The 18985-nt window shown below is 45.3% G+C and overlaps 1 long non-coding RNA gene across 1 annotated transcript; it reads left to right on the forward strand.

Annotated features, from left to right (window-relative positions):
• Positions 1-11505: 11505 nt before the first annotated feature.
• On the forward strand, positions 11506-11963 carry LOC309538111. The gene is made up of 2 exons (XR_014222116.1): positions 11506-11641; positions 11823-11963. It is a non-coding gene; the product is annotated as an uncharacterized lncRNA (long non-coding RNA).
• The last annotated feature ends 7022 nt before the right edge of the window (positions 11964-18985 follow it).

The raw sequence follows: 18985 nt of genomic DNA on the forward strand, positions 1-18985 counted from the left end.
GCAAGCCAGTAGCTCTTTAGTTTTAGTTTGCAGTAGCTGTTAGAAATAAAAGAAGTTATACTTCACAGCTTTCTTCCGTGTTGTTCATACTCTGCTGAGTTGGGCACTCACAATGGACAATTGTGGGTCCAGTGAACTTAGACCTGCTTTCCAGGAGTGGAAGGTCTCTGGAAGTGCTCCAGTTCGCCTAGCCAAGTCGGGGCAGAACCAGTTGTTGAGCCCAGTCGTTGGCATCGGCTCAAAGGCGTTCTGACACAAAGGTTCCTGTGCTTTTGCATCTTTTTGTCAGGAACGTCCCTTTCCAGAGTGACAGTGAGGACTCCGAAGAGGACGGGTGGCAGGCTGGGGAAAACAGAGGCTTCCTTCCTTCCCATACTGAGAGTGATGCAAGCCCCTCCAGTTCTGGAGTGCCAGCTGTAAATTCCCAAGATAGCGTAGGTCAGACAGAGGCAGGTTCAGAAAAACTTTAGAGACGGCTCCAGAGGGGGGTGGGCAAACTGCCCACGAGTCCCCCACGGACATGACAAAGAAGTAGGGTCCAGGCTTGGCGTCAGTCCAACAGGAGGAGGGGCGGCCGATGGAGGATGTCCTGTTGGCAGAGGACCTGCCCTTTAGTGAGCTCAACGTCATCTTCGGCAGATGATTGAGCAGTGAGCTCGGACTGAAACTACTGATAATAAATCTAAGAGCAATTAAACCACCAGCTTGGTGCGTTCTTGGTGCAAGAGGGACACCTGAAATCCTGACACTTTTCCAGGAGGCTGGCATCCAAAACCTGGGAGGATATGGCAAATCCACAGGACAAGCCCTCCCCAAAAGCAGCCTAATGAGGGCTAGCTCTACTCAGAAGCCACAGCAAGGGCTGATAAGCAAAGAAAATTGAAAACTAGGCCAGGGCAGATTTTGGTAGCATGGTGCTCTGAGTTAGGGCAAAATTTGCCCCCTTCCCTGCTGTTATGCTGTGCGGTGTGAGGGCTCTATCAGGGTCCTAGAGCACTTCCACCTCCTTCCAATAGATGGACAAGGGCTTACTAGGTTTTGGGAAGAAGAAAGAAGACTCTAGGAAGAACCCTGTCAGAGCCTTCATGCTTCCATACTGGGTCCCCTATCTGCTCAATGCCCAGCACGGAGAAGTGATCACTCTGCCTTAAAACCGCCTCTGTTGGGGTCGGGAAATCTCTGCTTGAGCTCCTTGTATTGTCCTGGGAGAATCATGGGGAGGAGATGTCCTTGCTAGGACTTTGAGGCTACCCTGCTGTGTTTTGTTGCCGATTCCACCTGTCACTTTACAAAGGCAAAGCAAGGGATCTAAGAATAACTGTGTCTTGCATCTTGATCATGACATCAAGAAGCACTCTCCAATCTGCTTTCTCTTTTCCACGTAGCCTACTCACCACTGTGGGATTAAAAAGCAATATGATATAATAATAACCTTTTTTTTTTTCATTTGCATGGAACCATCGTCTGCTATGGTTGGGAGTTTTGCAGCTCCCTTGAGCCATGCAGAGGGAGGAATTGCACTTCCATTGCCGCCGTAGAGCAATCTAATGCTTGCACCTATTTGAAAATGAGTTTATTTATTTTAAAATGTAACTTCGGTTCACAGAAACAGAAGTGTTAGAAGATTTGGGGGCAGATTAAAAAATTGCTTCTTCATACAGCACATAGTTACCACCAGAGGAGAGTGTGATGGCCACCAGCTGGGATGGGTTTAAAAGAGAATTAGACAAATTCAGGGAGGAGAGGGCTATCAATAGCTACTAGCTATGAGAACGATGCTGTGCCTCCACAGTTGGAGGCAGCCATGGTTCCAAATATCCATTTCTGGAAAAATCAGGAGGGGAGAGTGCTCTTGCATTTGGCTCCTGCCCACTCGTTTTCCATAAAAGGTATCTGGTTGGCCACTGTGAGAACAGAATGCTGGAATAAATGGGCTAGTGGCCTGATCCAGCAGCATCTTCTTTAACTATGTATTTTGTCTTACCTGTCCTGAATCTTCCAACATTCAGCTTCATGTCCACGTGTCCCAGTATTCTTCTTGTTGTTGTTATTTATTACTTATACCCTGACCATCTGGCTGGGTTTCCCCAGCCACTCTGGGCAGATTCCAACAAGTGATTAAAAACACATTAAAACATCAGTCATTAAAAACTTCCCTAAACAGGGATGCCTTCAGATGCCTTCTAAATGTCAAATAGTTGTTTATTTCTTTGACATCTGATGGGAGGGCGTTCCACAAGGCGGGCGCCACTACCGAGAAGGCCCTCTGCCTGGTTCCCTGTAGCTTCACCTTTCGCAGTGAGGGTACCACCAGAAGGCCCTCAGTGCTGGACCTCTGTGTCTGGGCAGAATGATGAAGGTGGAGATGCTCCTTCAGGTATACTAGGCTGAGGCCATTTAGGGCTATAAAGGCCAACACCAACACTCTGAACTGTGCTTGGAAACGTACTGGGAGCCAATGTAGGTCTTTCAAGACCGGTGTTATGTGGTCTCGGTGGCCACTCCCAGTCACCAGTCTAGCTTCTGCATTCTGGATTAGTTGTAGTTTCTGGGTCACCTTCAAAGGTAGCCCCACTTAGAGTGCATTGCAATAGTCCAAGCGGGAGATAACCGGAGCATGCACCACTCTGGTGTGACAGTCCATGGGAAGGTAGGGTCTCAGCCTGCATACCAGATGGAGCTGGTAGACAGCTGCCCTGGACCCCTGAGAGAGGATTACATTTTTTTCTCTAACCGCTTCCTGCATGCTATGCATCATTTTATCAATGTCTTACTCGCATTTTCTCTAAACTAAGAAGTCCCAAAGGCTTCTCATGCAGAAATTGCCGCATTTCCTTGATATTCTGGTTGCCATTTTCTGAACAATTTCCCCAGTCTAAAATATCCTTTTTCAGGAGAGGTGACCAGAACAGTATACAGTATTCCAAATGTGGTTGCATTTTCTGAAGGCACAAGATGGTGCCATTCCACATATAGAAGCCATGTGCTGGCAATGAGTCAGTGCCCTCAACCGCTAAAGGAAGCAGGCTAGGTCAGGGTCTGCAGAGTAGGCTGTCTGGCACACAAAGGTCTGTCCTCCTACATAAGGTTGTCACTACAGAAGGTAGGACCCAAACCAATGGATTACAATGGCAAGAAAGGAGATTCTGTCTAAACATGATGGAGAACTTCCTGATGGTAAGAGCAGTTCAACAGTGGAATGGACTGCTTCAGATAGTGGTGAATTCTCTTTCATTCAATAATAGAATTGTAGAGTTGGAAGCATCCCCCAAGGGGTCATCTAGTCCAACCTCTTACAATGCAGGGATCAAAACTTTTTTCTTCTCTTATAATATCTTAACCAGGAGTGTTGTGAACCACCAAGGATCTTATTGGTCTGACCAGTTAAACTGAATTCTGCTAGGTCAACAGCATTGGGGCACCAGAAGATCCTGCAAAGCCCTAACTCCTCACCAGGCAAATACTCAAAACGACAAGAAAGGAGCTTCGGACTAAATGTCAGGAAGAACTTTCTGATGGTCAGAGCTGTTTGATAGTGAAACAGACTCCCTTGAAAGGTGGTGGGCTCTCTTTCACTGGAGGTGTTTACACCAAGGCTGGGTGGCCACCTGATAGGGCTTCTGTAGCTGTGATTTATGCATTGTTGGGGTGTGTGTGTCAGACTCGATGACCATTGGGCGTACCTTTCATCACCACAATTATTTGATTCTATGATTCTAAACAGTGGAACGGACTCACTCAGAAGGTGCTGTGGACTCTTCTGCATTGTAGGCTTTTAAATAGAGGTTGACGGATTATCAGAGATTGTTTAGCTGTGATTCCTGTGTTGCAGGGGTTTGGACTAGATGACCCGAGGAACCCTTCTATAATTCGCTGATTCCACTGCTACAACTCTCTAGTATTCCCTGCTGGAAGCAGCTGGCTCCCTTGGGCTAATGATGGGGCCAGCCCACATCATGTCCTCTGAGCTGCAATCTATCCCTTCTCAAAACTTTTACATGCAAGGGGGAAGTGTACCAAAACAAATCCTACTTCCGCTATCAGATCCTTCAGCAAAGTCAGATGATGGGCATGCCACAGTTAGCTATTACTTGGTAAATGGCTGCCTCCATTTTTCGCCCTGCACCTGTGTCTCAGAAGATAGGGCAGTGGTGGAACACATCTTCACAGCCCAGTAACTTTATTAATAGCCTGTAGTTGGCTTAATTGCAGATTCAGAGCGAGTTCTTGTAATGCTGGAGCAATTTACGCTCTTTTCCCGACTGACAAAACACTTCCTGGTTTTATTCCGGTATTTATATCCCAGCACAATTTCCCTTTTCTCTTTTCCATCAAGCGTCCCGCTTTCTTTCCAGACTGAACGCACACAACCCTGAATGACTAAAGCTCCCTCCACTGAGGTGGGGGGTGGGAGTTTAGATGCTTATCCGTCACAAAGCAGAGTCAAATACCTTGAGACAGATTGACAAATGGAGCCCATCATTACCTTTCCGAGGCAGGAAACAGTAAGGCAGTGAACTTGACTTTCTACATTGTTTTAAGCACTGAGAAATCCTTGAAAACATCAAGTGAATCAATTCACTAGTAAGACTTTGACTTCAGCTATCTCCTATTTACTGGATATAGACCTCTGCTCCTAACTCCCTTGCAGTAGCATGAACCACTAAGTCAAGGACCAGGTTTTATCTTCCAACCCATGGCTTCCAGAAGTTAAATCTCTGAGGGCAAAAGGGTGTGTCTTGGAAACATGAAGTGTAGTAGCCCAGGCCTGTGGAGCAGATTTCACCTTGGCCAAAGCTCAACCAGACCATGTCGCTGGTCCACTCCAGCCCCTCTGCTCTTTATTTTTATACCCAAAGGGCTGTCCCATGGAAGATGGAGCAAGATTGTTTTCTGCTGTTCTAGAGGGGAGGACCTGAACCAGTGGATCCAAATTACAAGAATGGAGATTCTGACTAAACTTTAGGGAGAATGTTTTGATGGCAAGAGCTGATCAACAGTGGAATGGGCTCCCTTGGAAGGTGGTGGAGGCTGAATGTCCACCTGCCAGCGGTACTTTAGCTGTGATTCCTGCATTGCCAGAGGTTGAACTTGCTGACACTTGGGTTCCCTTCCACCTCTATGACTCATTGGAGGTTTTGAATAGAGGTTGAACGACTGCCATGGGTTCTTCCATCATGATTCTTGCATTTCAGGGGGTTGGACTAGAGGACCCTTGTTGGTCAATTCCAGATCTACAGTCCTATGATTCTGTGATTCTATGACACCATCAGGCAGCATGGCCAACAGCCGGGGGTGATTGGAAATGTAGTCCGGGGGGCACAGTTTCCCCAGTGCCTGTAACCAACAGAGGATGAGTTCGAACGATGCCAGTCAACAACGGCAATGCCTTTGTTGTCTTAACGCCAGAGTCTTGATAATTCCCTCCATCTGCTTCTCTCTCTCTCTCTCCCCCCCCCACCTCCTACCATTGGAATTCTGGGCAGAGGCTCCTCTGTTGCTTTGAGAATTGACCATCTAGCCTGTTGTGTTCAAATACACAAATGTGTTTACTGTATGCTGCTCCAATAGTGCTGTAATAGGCATCGGCAGGGAGCACCATCCATTACCGCCAGAAATGCGATGGGAGAGATGATATTACAATAATTGCAGCACCCTGGAGGTCCCCGCAGATGTAGCGATATCATGTACTCTTCCCCCCACCCCCTTGGCAGTGTAAAAACACAAAAACGGAAGCATGATAATTTAGGCAGGCTTCTGTTTCATTAAAGGCATGCTTTTGGTGCTGAGCTCTTCTGAGCTTCAACCTATGATTGATCGGATTCTGTTTTTCAAATGAATAAAGCAATAGTGGAGAAACTTTGGCCTGAGAGTCAAATGGGCACTTCCCACAGCCCTCTGTACCTGGCCCTCAGATTCTCACTAGACCATGACCCTTCTCCAGCCATGCCCCTCACTGGTCCTGCTGTGCACCCTTCTTGAAATGCTTTTTTCCAAAGTTGGAATGTGTCTTTGACTTGTGATAATGCCTCCTGCTTGCATAGGTGAAGGACTGCTTGAAAGCCAGTATGGTGTAGCAGTTAGCATGTCTGGCTAGGACCTGGGACTCAGCCATCAAGAAGCTCACTGGGTGATGCCAGTCACTGCCTCTCAACCTAACAGGATTGTTGTGGGGATTAATGAGGAGGTGGAGGAGAACCATGTATGCCACCTTGAGGTCCCGGGAGAAAAATGTGGGATATGAACGCAATAAAATAAATAAAATGGTGCACTGGCAGTTCTTTATGGTTGAAAGGCAGCTGTCAGGTTTAGCACTTCTCTCACACAAGACATGACACGCTGGCAGTTTGACTAGCTGAGGTTTATTTATCAACAACAGGCTTTCAGCAAGCTGAGCTTCCCACTACTCATACCTCACTGTCGGAGTCAGTTGGTTCAACTGGCTTCCGGCCCCTTCCGAGGCCACATATACACCAAGCCTGCCCCCCACTTCCTGCTGATCTTCCTTTGTTCTAATCGCTTGCTCCGCCTCCTACTTTTTGGAGACTCAGGTGCAGCCAATTCCTCCTCTGGAGCTGAATCCAAACCCCTCCTATCACCTGCCTCCTGCTTCTTTATCTCTGTGCTGCTGCAAAAACTTACAGGCAGCATTCCAGAGCGAGAAGAGCTTATCTCACTTTTGTTGTGAGAACAAATAAAGTTCCTGTTTTCCTCTGCCTCTTCCTCCCCCTCTGCAGACTCCTCTCTGTCGACCATGTCTCTGACAGCAGCCTACAATACAAAAGTGAGTGTTACATTCGGTACTCCATGGACTGTGTCCTTGAACTGCAATGATGCCTTTGTCTGGATGGATGGATGGATGGAGAGATAGGGTGTGTGCATGTAGAAAACATGCACAAAGAAGCCTACTCTACAGAGGCAAGAGACCTGTTATGCTACGTGACATTTTCCTTGGACCCCACCATGTGGCTCCGGAAGGATGTCCATGAGGAGTGGTGGGCCTTTCAGGCGTCCATCATTCCTAGAATAGACCCATGAACTGAGAGCAGCTGGTCACACCTATTCCAGTCTGCCCTGAATAAAACTCTTCCTGGATTGCTCATCAATTCTGCCAGGAACCCTGGCCCCTTCTGCACTATCTATTTAAGTGTGGTATCATACCGTTTCAGATAGTCATGACTTCCCCTGTGCCCTTCACAGAGCTACAATTCCCTCAGTATCCTGGGAAGGTGGATTGATTGCTAAACCACTCTCGGAATTGTAGTTCTCTGTGGGAGGGGAATAAGGAGGTTTCTAATAACTCTCGGCATGCTTAACAGACTACAGCTCCCAGCATTCTTTGTGGGAATCTGTGAGTGGCATGGCACTGCTTTAAATGTATAGTAACAAAGGCACCTGGGAGAAAGCAAAGGAGAATATTCCGGGCCACCACTGAAGACATTCCTAAACTCCTGCCCCCAGTGGACCTATAGCCCTATAGAAAGCTGCTATGGGGGGATCATTAAGAGACATACCAAGCTTAAAGTAAGGTACTTAGTGTGCATTTTGCCATTGACTTAATCTCACTAGGCAATTTATGCAAATGCCCCCTGTCAGCTTCAGACCTCCATCTACAATCATGCTTGACTACCTTCATACCCCTCAGGAGTCCCAAACATCCCATTTCCCCCTGCAAGAGGACAGCGGCCATTTTGGGCACTGTGATCTCATGTGATCTCATGCTCAAAAAGAAGTGTTTTCTTTGGGGCCAAGATCTAATGTAGTGCCCCAAAACACACGTGTCTTGGGGGGGGGGAGTCTATTTCGGGGCCGTGATCTCACTCGGGTCACTTGACTTTTGTGGAACCGCGGCCCTAGAAGACACACGTCCTGGTTTTTTTGCTTCAACACGTTGGAAAGTATGTGCCTCGCAGGGTTATTATAAACATTTGGAAGACAATTGTCAGGGAACTGACATCAGAGGCAAGAGGAAAGGTAAGGCTCCCCAATGATGCAGGGGAGGGTAGCAGCAAGGAGAGAGAGAGAGCTTCCGCTGGGGAAGGAAATCCAGGGGACACCAGGAAGAAAGGGGAGGCTGAGAGTACTGCGGAGGGAAGGCTCCGAGACTCTTCCAGTGAGATCAGCGGAGGGAGCACAGGACCTCCACTTGGCACGCCTACGCTGCACAGAAAGCTTCCGTGCAGAGAATCTAGACGGAGACTTGGAGTCAAGGAACTTTTATGTTGGAAGAAGTTTAGGAAATGCCCACTGACGGATTCTGCCAGTGACTGAGACAGTCGCGTTGTAAGGGCTGTCAAACCAGGGAAAGGTTTAGCTATACAACCAGCTTGGAGCAGTTTGCAGTTTACGCACAAGCAACCCCAATTCCCATTACAACAATGAATGTGGAAAGATTCAAACAACCACAAGTGGTCCCTGCAGCTCCCTGGGAAGAGGGACTGATTGCTAAAACCATCGGGGAACTTTAAGTGCATTGTTGCTTAATCCTTTAAATATGTGTGTGGGCACAGATGGAGGAGCACCTCCCTTTCCCATTTTCTTCTAATTTGGGCAACACCACCTGTACCAACCATGCTGAATCAGACAGCTTGCTGAGCCAAGCCTTCCATTGCCTGCTCACTTCAGTTGAGTGGGCCCCTGCTGCTACACCCCACCTTTCTGGGCAATGTTTGGTGCCCTAAAGCCTTCAGGACCAATCACTCCCTCTTTCCTATATCCTCTCCGGCAGTGGTGGCTGCTTCACTTGGGAGGATGGGGCACTGCCCCAATCAACCTCAGTCTGGAGGAGAGGGCTATTGATGGCTATTAGTCATGATGACTACCAGTTGCCACCACAGTTGAAGGCAGCAGTTGCTTCTGAATGCCAACTGCTGGAAGCCACAGGAGGGGAGAGCACTCTGGTGCTTGAATCCTGCTTGTGGGTTTCCCACAGGCATCTGATGGACCACTGCGAGGGGAGAACGCTGGACTGGATGGAGCATTGGAAGCTTTCACTGATTCGAATTTTGCAACATGGTGCCCCAACCAAAGAAGATTTACCAAAGCACAAATATTGGGGGGAAGTTAGCACAGATCCAGAAATACATTGAAAATAACCCGAGGAATCTGCTTGCAAAAAATGTGTACATTAGTCAAAACTGTGTGCAAAAAAAAGTGTTTGTTAGGATAAATTCACACTAAAATGCTGAAGAATTTTTTTTAAAGGATTTTTTTTTAAAGCACTTTGCAAGCTGACAAAGAAATGTGTACGTATCCCTCCAGGAATGCTAATTGGTGCTACATTGGCTTTTGCATTGGTGTTACATAGGTCTCCTTTAGACCAGCCTCTATACCTGAAGACGTTCCAGTCTTCAGGTATAGAGGCTGATCTAAGGGAAAGTTAAGTATTTTTGATTAGAGGATCGGCAATTTCTCTGAGAACTCTTGGGTAGGTGTCACCCGGACCCAGTCATTTGTCAGTTTTTCTTTTGTCTATTAGGCCTAGAACTTCATCTCTCATCCCCACTATCTTCCTCAGTTCCTCATGCTCATTTCCTGCAAAAGTTAGTTCAGCCTCCAGGATCTGCCCTGTGAAGGCTGATACGAAGAATTCATTCAGCTCCTCTATAATTTCCTTATCCTCCTTTAGCAGTCCTTTGACTCCTTTGTTATCCAAGAGTCCAACAGATGGTCTTCTGTTACTAATGTATATAAAGTAACTCTTGTTGCTGCTGTTAATATTTTTTAGCAATGTGCTCCACAATTATTATTTTTAATCATCCCTTATTTTCTGCTTGCAAAAAGTTTGTGCTCCTTTTTGTTCTCTGTGGAAGACAAGACTTCCATTTTTCGAAGGGAGCCTTCTTGGTTCTAGTAACATCTTTGATTCTGTTCATTAACCATACTGGCATTCTTACAGCTCTTGTGGTACCTTTCTTGATCAGCAGTGCACACTCTGGTTGAGCCTATTATACTATATTTTTAATCAACCGCCGGACATTTTTGAGTAATTTGAACCTCTTGACTTTTCCTTTCAGCTTTTTTTTTTTTAAAAAAACCACTGCCTTCCTTGGGGTGGGGTGGGGGAGTTTCCTCTTTTGAAAGTAAAATCTGACCATGCTGGATTTTCCTGACAGTTGATCATTTGCATGCATATTTAATTTAATAGCGCTATGGTCACTGCTCCCAATTGCTCTGACATCATTTACAGGTCCTGGCGCATTAGAGGGGTGTTTGTGGAATGTGGGGGATCAATTGAGAGAGCTTATAGGATAAAAAATATTTGCTGGGTTGAGCTGGGGATTGCTTGCCCATCGCTATATTAAATAAACACATGAACAAAGCATAAATCCAGACAGCCAGTGAAAAAGCAAAGCAATTTGGGCACTCAATAAGTGCTATTTGTTTGGTTTTTTGCAACCATACCGGGGGTGGGGGAGAGGAACAGCAAGCAAGCTTTTAAGCTTCTGTCAATTTGTTATTTGAAATAGACTTTCTAATTTCTCTCCTCTTTCATTCTTACACACAAGCTGGTATTAGCCACCCACATTGCTAGAGAATAAATAAGTGCTATTTTGCCCTGAGCTATCTCCAAGTAGCTCTCACTACTTTTCCAGTTATGCCTTCATTGAGTCACACTGTCTCAAGCTCAGTAACCATCTTTGGTGTGTCAGGAGTGCTCGCAACACAGTTCTGGGCAGCTTCAGTGTATCAAAATATGCACTTCAATACTTATTTTTTTGAGAGGAAATTGGAGCCAGCTGGGTGATTTCTTGCCTCTTTCGCTTACCTTGAAATCGGCTGATTTGGCACTATTTGGCGGGATGAGGCAATATTCGTTCTGGAAGAAAAGAATTGCCATTTTATTTTCCCCAGAATTCCTCATTCTGAGGTACGGTGTCAATTTTGGGGAATTTGTGAAGGCCCCCACCATTAAAAATGACTGCCTCATTTGCTGTTCACTTGAAATGGACATTTACAGTTTTACAAAATGAATGGAACCCCCCCATTTTACTTGAGGGGTACAGTGTTAAATACTGTGCCCCTTCCACACACAAAAAGTTGAGGCAGTGACTGAAGCAAGCTTGTAAAAAATAAATACTTCCTGTCTGCAAGCGTCATCCAAAAAGCAAATGAACCCAGATATATTTTATTTATAATTTTAAATCACAGCCCCATGTCATTTGGCAGGGAGGGGGAGAGCATGTATGAAAGAGGGGAAGATTGCAGTACTGCTTATGTCCAAACCCCACCGATGCCATTTGGGATTACTCCCAAGTAGACACGCTGAAGACTCAGTGAGATGATTTGGCTAACAAAGTTGCTAGTGGGGCAATAAAAACAATACAAAAACTGGGTTATTTCACCCTTTTTTAGTTAAATCCCTCATTCTCACTGCTCATAAGCAACATTGTCTGCTTGACCACTTTTGGGCCCTGAAAAAAACCCTAAACACCCAGCAGTTGGGGCTCCAAATTCCAGGGCTCAGTGTGGTCACCATGACAATGGGATTCCAAGCCAGTCCAACCCATTGAGAAGCAGGTTGCATGTCCCTGTGGTGCTCACTGCCTTTCTGGACTTGGATGCAGGAAGACACACCTTTGGGTCTCTCCTGCCAGTTGATTTTGGTTGTGCCCTGGTCCTCAAGAAGACTGATCAGTGAGTGTCAACAATCCCATCCACAGACAGTTGTGTGGTGAAACAGACCACCTGAGTCCGATTTGTAAAAGCTCCTTGGGATTTTACTGCACCCTGGCCCCAACTGGAATGGCCCAGATAAGCACTATCTCCACCTACCCATCCCTCCAATGGACCCAAGTTTATTTCTGTTCTCTATTGCAGAGTGTCCAAGAGAGATGTCTATGAGCCCATCTGCTGGGTGTCATAGAAGAGGAAGTTTCCATGGTTCCTCTTGCAAGCTATAAGGCTCCTCATTTATCAATATTAAATGCATCACAAACAATATAGGATTCAGATGAACCACAGATGGGGAAGTGTGTGTGTCTCTCTGTGTGTGGTTATCTTGCCTTTTAAAAACACAGGTCCAAGTGTTAAAAATATTCTCTCTTGCACAGAGAGAGAATTCTAGGGTTGGAAGGGATCCCAAGCATCGTCTGGTCCAACCCCCTGCAATGCAGGAATCACAGCTAAAAAAAATCCCTGACAGATGGCCATCCAGCCTCTGTTTAAAAACGTCCAATGAAGCAGAGTCCATCACCTTCCAAGGTAACCTGTTCCAAAGTTGAACAACTCTTCCTGTCAGAAAGTTCTTCTTAATGTTTATTCAGAAACTCTGTTCTTGTCATGTCAATCCACTGGTTCAGGTCACCCTCTCTGGAGCAGCAGAAAACACCTGTTTTGCATGCAGGAGGTCCCAGGTTAAATCCCTGGCAGGTCTAGGAGAGACCCCAGTCTGAAACCCTGGAGACCTGTTGCTGATCAGTGTAGACAACACTAAGCTAGTTAGACCAAAGGACTAACTCTGTATAAGGCAGCTTTCTACGTTCCTATGTTGGACTACAGATCCCATCAGCCTCAGTCACCATGACTGTGGAGGCTGAGGCTAATGGAAGTTCTAGTCTTAAAAGATCAGGAGGGGATCAGGTTGCAAAAGGTTGACCCAAGCCACCCTCCCCCATTTCCTGCAAGACGTAACGAACGGAATGTCATGACTCAGCTGGACACACAGAGATAAATGCCAATTTGTCACGTAAGCAAGAGCTATTCATATACCGCAGGGCACTGATGAATGATTATAGCAGATCAGCCAGGTTCCCAATCAAATGATCAATCAAATAACATTTGCATAATTTGCCAAATGTAACAGAGTATATTCTGTTCAGGGATCCTTTTGCAGAACGTGTTGTCTCTCGATTAGAGCTTTTATTCTGTGTATTCTGTGACCGCAAACCTGTCACACCACTGTAGTGGGAACATTACCTGGCCTTTGCTAGCTCCAGCATAGGTATGTACACACACACACACACACACACACAGAGAGAGAGAGAGAGAGAGAGAGAGAGGTTTTCTAGTCCTCATGAAATAGGTTTGGAAAATGTGCAGAATGCATAGAAGCATCCACCACTTGCTGCAGTCAAATTCCCCTCGCCATCAGCACCTTGAGACCCATAAACCTTCTATGATTAACTGAACACTGAGTGGAACTGGAACTGGAACCGAGTGGAAATGACCACCAGCTGAGATGGATTTAAAAGAGGATTGGACTAATTCATAGCGCAGAAGGCTATTGATGGCTCGGCTTTGCTTCCACGCTTAGAGGCGATAATGCTTTTATAAAGTGTGCTGGGCTTAATGAGTAGGTTCTTCTTAGGTTCTTATGAACTAGTTACTAGTTGGGGACTAAGCCAGCAATTTGAAAATTTTGTGCCAGGGAACAAATCCAGTTGGCTTCAGAGCATTGTGGGAGCTCAGTCAATCTTTGCATCCCGATTGGTTGGGATCATCCATATGAAAAAGAAACAAGCACCCCACAGAAGAAGAAAAATAGATATTGTGGGGCAGTAACAGTCATGGGAGCTAATGGTAATATACAGTTTTTTTTAAGGGTTATTAAGCCTGGGGTTGGCAAAGTCTGCCTTTTAATGCAAGCCTACCGAACTCAGGCTCCCTCCCCCTTTTGCTAACCAAAACACAGCTATCCTTCAAAATTCACACCACTCAGAATTCCCAATGGAGTTCTCCAGGCATGCCCACCTCCACCCCAAATATGCATGAATAAATGTACATACTAGGCAAAATTCTCACACAGATATCTCTATACAGTGGTACCTCTGTTTAAGAACAGTCCTGTTTACAAACAATTCAGTTTACGAACTCCGCAAAACCGGAAGTAGTGTCCCAGTTTGAGAACTTTACCTCGGTCTAAGAACAGAATCCAAACAGTGGAAGGGAGGCCTCATTAGGGAAAGCGTGCCTCGGTTTAAGAATGGTTTTGGTTTAAGAACAGCCTTCCAGAATGGATTAAGTTAGTAAACCAAGGTACCACTATATTAGGGTAAATGCTTACTAAAATGCTAATGAATTTCCATGAGGGATTTAAAAAAAAAATAAAAATGATGGAGATTGTAACTATGAGGGATTAAGAGATATTGAAATTGGCAGGCTCACCATCCCTGATTTACATAACTAATTGTCATCGGTGGGTGGGTGGGATCTACCCAACTAATATCATTATTTTAAATTCCAAAATGGAACATCAGTTGCAGCCTTAGCTGAGGAAGGGAGAGGGAGAGCCAAATCATTCATAACCACCCACATAATTGCATTACTTATTGATATTTATGTATACAACTGTTTTCTCAAAAAGGCCAGCTAGCACAAATAGCAGAGACAAATGGTCCCCATTTCCAGCCTCAAGATTAATTCTAGCTGAAAATCTAGGCCGGCTCTAGTCAGAACTGTCTCTGAGTCTGTCAGCAAATCAGATGACTTACCTACCTGTCCCACTGAGAGGCAAGAAAAGGACCGCGTTGTTTGGAATGCAGAATGAGTCTTGGAGCCAGCTGCTGAATGCAAGGTGAGCAGAGTTCATCTCCAGATCTTAGGAGCATCAATGTTCTTTTGAAAGAAGAAAAGCATTTGGAGGGACATTGACAAGGAATCCAGAGGGGGAAGCTTTTCAGATGGAACTTGGACATATTTGCAACTGTGGTGAATGGTTTCAAGACAGAAGTTTAGTTATCATTCTAGAGGGGAGCAAAATAATGTGTGTATTAAGATAAGTACAGGGAGGAATGTCACTGATAGGTTCGGAAGTGGAACTACAATAATAAGTTCTCTTTTCATTTATGTGTCCCTTATTTAATTTTGGAAACCGTAGCTTAATACAGAAATTCTACCTTATCAGCCCATTTTAATACTTTGCCTTCAAAGATTTCAGCCGCTGGAATTCCTTGTAAAGATAGGAACACTTCTCTGCCTGTCTTTCTCTCCCATTTCTTTATATGAATAAAGAATCCCTGAAAAATGAGAAAAATATTTGATACAATTTTTGTTCTCTGACTTCCCCATTTATGTTATTGTTATTTTTTGTGTTTCACTGTTATTAATGTTGTTATAATGGGGATGGGCTGGGAAAGTATATACTGTCTGTGTAACCCTTCGGAGGTACATATTATCTTGTGTATGTGTTTCTAATCAGGGGGTTTGATAACACAAGACATTTATGACACAGATTCCCGGTTGATCTCTAGAGACCAGCTGAGTATCTGCCTTGAGAAGACAGCTAATTTATTACCAAGCAGGTGGCAAGAATATCTGCCATTTCTCTTAGATCTGCTGCTATTGTTCATGCTCAGCTTGTAATTTTTTTAAATAATTGGTTTTATTGAGGCCACAATGTTGAGTTTAATATGTTGCGTTTTTCCTCCTTATTGGTTCAGTTGACTGCAATAAACACCCGACACCAGACAGCCTCACTTCCTGTGACCTTGGAAATGTGCTAGCAGAGTAAACAACACTGGGGTCGGATGAGCTCATGATCTGACTCCATAAAAGAGAGATGCGCGGACTCCAAGAACTTGTCTGACACCTCCCCTTTCCCCACCTTCAAGGCCCTTAATGTAGGTCTGTTTATTCACTTAACAGATGTGTGAGCACTGCCTGAAATATTCAATATGACATGAATAATGAATGCGGCAGGGCATGGCACATGATGTAGACTGAGTTCAGGGTTGTAGTACAGTGCTCTGGATTCTCCCCTACACACACACACACACACAGCTGTCTCCCCACCCCACATGCTTCCTCAATGGCTCCCTGAAAGAACCCAGAAAAGTGCAGTGTCTTCCCAATGTTCAGTCACCATAGCAACCCTTCTGTTGACGTCTGACATCTTGGCCTGGCTTGGAATTCATTTGGCAGCCGAAAGTGAGCCATGGGTGTGTGTGGGCTTCCTCATTCTAGTGGTGGGCTCCCCGATCCCCTCTGAACCACCCTACGATCTCAAGCAATTCCTTTTAAAGCCCTCTGCGGCAAAGGCCCCCTGGAAGAGATTCTGCACATTTAATCCCGGCCGTTATCATTAGCGTTTTAAATTTCCGTTACACGCAGATGGGTGGGTGGAGGGGTTTGGGACCGAGTTGGGAAATCCAAGCAGGCTTAGGGCCCCGAGGGAACAATAATGAGATGGAGATGAGTCCATCTGGAAAGGAAAGGCGGGGATGGAATAGGCTGGTTGGTAGCAGGAACCCTGGGGGGTGAACGGAATGCTAGTCAGGAAAGTTCACTGTGGATCCTGATGCAAATCTATTTCCCGAGCATCTCAGAGGGGGGAGAGAAAACAAGTTCGGAAGGGCTGTTGAAAAGCGCGTGTGATCGGCGAAGGGAGAAATTGAAATGTTAGGGGAGGGGATGGCAAATTAGGCACAGATAATAGCATAATGGAGCAAGTGCTTAACACATTTGTTGCAGAGTGCGCCATGTGGGAATGTGGGGAGACTGATTAACCTGGGCCACAGAGGCAGTAGAGTGGCCTGTGGCCTGGAACCAGCTTTGGTAGCTTACAGACTTTTCCCATGCTCAAGCACAGACCAGTCTTTGAAAAACCCTCAGAGGCTGCTGGATTGCATTCTGGTCCGAACTAGCATTAGCCATTGTTGGAAGCTTTGTCCATATCTAGGCACAGGGGAGACATTCAACTCAGTTCACAGTGAAAGACGAATCCACCCAATTCTCAATCTGAAGACTGAAATGCAGCCATCTTTCAAAACCCACACTTTTTGGGATTTTGCAGTGCAGTCCTCTATCCTGGGAATGTGTGCAAAAATGCATATAGTAGGGTAAAGAAGAATGCATTAAAATAATAATATATTAGTGAAAATATCATAGAAATATATTACATATGGGGAATTATATATATATATATATATATATATATATATATATATGCAGGTTTTGGTGTCTTCGGGTGTCTTCCCGTGTAAGAGTCGGGGTGTCTGTGCGACGTTTCGACGAGGTCTCACTCGTCATCTTCAGGCTGGTGCTTTCGGCTTCTTGTTACTGGACCTCGTCGAAACGTCGCACAGACACCCCGACTCTTACACGGGAAGACACCCGAAGACACCAAAACCTGCATTCCTGTACCCGTGAAAATCTACGAAAGCATATATATATATATATATATATATATATATATATATATATATATATGTATATCTGGGGAAACTGAGTCAATCTCTGTGCAGATTGGAGCAGTTGCCCACCCTCAGAGGAGGCTGCTTGCAGCGTCTCTGTGCAAACCTCTCTTCCAATTAGAAAGCATCTTCAGGCTGCATGATCCACAAGCTCCTCTGAGAGTGAGGAAGTAAACTTCTTACATACTCTAGAAGTAACTCTTACATACTCTAGAAGTAAATAACTGAGATTAAAGGGGAACGAAATACACAATCAATTTGGACTCTGTAAAAAGAGTGCCTCTCAACCACCAGAACAATGTGGGAAAACTACTCCAACCACCTGAGGAGGAGCATGAGAGATAAAGCCTTCTTGCGGGCTTCTGATTGGGACATCTGGTTGGCTACTGTGAGAACAGAATGCTGGACTAGATGGGGTGGGGAACTTTGGCCTGATCCAGCACTCTCTTCTTATGTTCTTAAAGAGTAATAGCAATGTTTGACTTTGCCTTTTCTAGGCATGATGACGACCTTCCATTTCTTGCCCTTTCACGGTCCTGCTTTCTGCCTTTCACCAGTCATTTCCCTGTTTATAGCTTCGCGGTTTGCTTAATCCTCCTCCCATCGTTCCTCGTGGAAGTTTGGCAGGATCTCCTGAGCGATTGCTTTTAAACGACACAAACTCCTGTTGATATGATTAACTTCCCCTAACCTTGCCAATAATCCAGAGATTAATGCCTCCTAAGGGGCGCATTGACACGTCAAAGCAGACGGGGCTGAGCCATAACCGCGCGCTTATGTTCAGCAGAGCAGAGAAACGACCCTCGTTCTACCAGCCTGCTAGTTTTTCCCTTGGCATTTAAAAGAGACTTTATGATTATTTACTATTTATTTGCACTGCACCTGGAAGCTCTGGCCAAAAGCACTTGGGACCTTCTTTTTTTGCAAGGTTTGGCTGTGGACATTCAGGTGGTGAGCAGGAGGACTGGCTTAAAAGATATAGAGCCCAAATACCACCCAAAGCCGCAGCCAACTGTTCAGAATTAGGTGCAGAAAAGTAAATTGCTCAGTTTGCAGGATCACTGTGCTGCTGTCAGGGCAAACTGGATTTTAATTGTGGACTCTAAATGTGCTTTAATGTAACTATTGTCTTCAACTGGTTTGTTCTTATTACTTTATATTACTTTATGTTTTATTATGAGGTGTTTAAACCTTGGAAGCTGCCTTGCATCCCAACCTGGGTAGAAAGGTGGGCTATAAAGACATCAAGACATCAAATAAATAAACAAATGTTCCAGAAGCATTGACAGGATCACCAAATCCACCAGTCCAGCCGCATACTTCCTAGTTCTCAGCAACCTTTTTTTTTTTTTGGTATGCAATTTCAGCAACTCACAGAAGCTGCTCTACAAGAGACCAAGCCTTTGTGCCAGGGCATATACAGGAGGACAAGATATGCAAAATTAGACTTTGATGTTTGCCACTGCCAAAAGACTTTTTGATCTCAGGGCCAGTGCACAGGCATTGTATTTGAACCCTGGGTCGCCACATCCAGAGGGAGCCTGCTGAATTGATCTCTTGGTGGCTGCAAGGCAGCAACCTTTGGGCAAGAGGTGAAAAGGGGGAACAAATCTGTCAGGAGAGACCATCTTCTGTCTTGGATTTCAGCATTGCTTATGAGGCAAAATCTGAAGTGCATTTGAAAAGTCTTGCTCAGGTGAAAGATCTGCAGGGATTCTGAGAAAGGGGACAGAAGGATTGAACCTGAGATGGATGGCAGTAAATGCAAAGGGTGCCCACCATCTCTGCTTGCACCCTGAATTACTGGAAAGTGCAAGCCAGAACAGATTGTTTTCCCAATCCGAGATCAAATT

This window comes from Podarcis vaucheri, assembly GCF_965113315.1.
Source record: "Podarcis vaucheri genome assembly, chromosome: 7".
Classification (NCBI taxonomy): domain Eukaryota; kingdom Metazoa; phylum Chordata; class Lepidosauria; order Squamata; family Lacertidae; genus Podarcis; species Podarcis vaucheri.